Below are 1690 nucleotides of genomic sequence, written 5' to 3' on the forward strand. Positions count from 1 at the left end.
AAAGGGGAGGGGACAAATATGTGCAGTGTCTTAAAGGGGAGGGCACAAATTAATACTGTGCCGTCTTAAAAAGGAGAGGACGTATTCATATCATACTTCTTCTTTTGGCTTTTCCCTCTTCAAGAGTCACAACAGTAAGTCAGCCTCCTTCATCTCACTCTGTCCTCTGCATCCCCTGTCCTCACGCCAACTACCTCCATGGATGCTAAGGGTTATTGTGCTGCACTTTACTTAGACCTGTCTAAAGCTTCTGACGCTGATCATGACTTTTATGTCATTCGCTCTCAGAAACTGGTTTCTCAGTTCACACCATTGCTTGGTTCACTGACTATCTCTCAAATCTGAGGCGATGTGTTCAACATAATGGTACTTCTTTCAGTTATTTATCGGTCAACATTGGTGTACCACAAGGCTCAGTCTTGGGACACACCCTCATCTATAGGTAATGTATGTCAGAGCATCCCTGATGCATCATTTCTATACTGATGACACAGTTGTTTATTGTCGAGCTAAAACAGTTGCTAAGAGTTTCCAGCTTTTGCAATCTGATTTTGACATCATCCAGTCAGATTTGTTCCAACTCAAACTTGTCCTAAATGCCAATAAAACCTAAAGGATGCTGTTTTCAAACAGGAAGTTGGTCCCAGCAGTTCTTCCTTCGATTTTATCCTAGAATGGCGTCCTATTGAGTTTATCGATTTCTACAAATATTTGGGTATCTTGGGCGATTCTCATCTCTCCTTTAAGCTCCACATGGAAAACCTAGTAAGGAAATTGAAAGTTAAACTGGGTTTCTTTTTCAGAAACAGATCCTGTACTCTGAACGCTAAACACCTTGTAACTGTGACTTTCCTTCCCTCCGTTGATTACAGTGACATTATTTACATGAGTGCTCCTACAAACACCCTGCAGATGTTGGACACTGTCTATCAAGGTGCGCTAAGATTCAGAACTGCTGTAACTATCGTACCCATCACTGCACCCAGTATTCACTGGACATCATTAACTTCATGCAGACTCTCTCACTGGTACATTTTCATCTTTAAATCACTTCTTGGTCTGCTGCCTTCATACATCTCCTCCTACATGCCTCTGTGTGAGTGCAGCTACAGCGTGCGCTCTCAGGACATTATTACCTGCAGTGTTCCCTCAATGAGGACTGAACTTGGCAAAAGGTCCTTCTCCTACTCCGTTCCTGTTTCCTGGAATATCTTACAAAAAGATATGACGCTGTCGACCTTGACCTCTCTAAGTGGCTTCAAGTTCCTGGCAAAAACCAATGCAGACGTTCCTGTTTTTAGTTTTGTACATCACTTTACAATCTAGCTGTTTTTGTTTCATTTTTTAATACAATTTTCTTTTATTTGTTCTTCTCAATTTGTACGCATCCTTTATGATTGTCTACTGTTGTCATCACTCTTTGTTAAAATCAGGTCTCTCTTGTAAATGAGTCCCCGAGGCTCAATGGGATTAATCTGTTTAAATAAAGGATGAATGAATGTCCTCTCTAACTGCGTCCATATAGCTCCTTTGTCTTTTTCCTGCCAGCTGCATTTCTAACATCCTTCTACCAATATATCCACTGCCCCTTCTCTGGACATGTCCAAACCACTGTCTCTCCTCTGGACATGTCCAAACCACTTTCTCTCCTCTGGACATGTCCAAACCACTGTCTCTCCTCTGGACATGT

The sequence above is a fragment of the Nematolebias whitei genome, chromosome 21 (genome assembly GCF_014905685.2).
Source record: "Nematolebias whitei isolate Nwh7 chromosome 21, NemWhi1, whole genome shotgun sequence".
Lineage (NCBI taxonomy): Eukaryota > Metazoa > Chordata > Actinopteri > Cyprinodontiformes > Rivulidae > Nematolebias > Nematolebias whitei.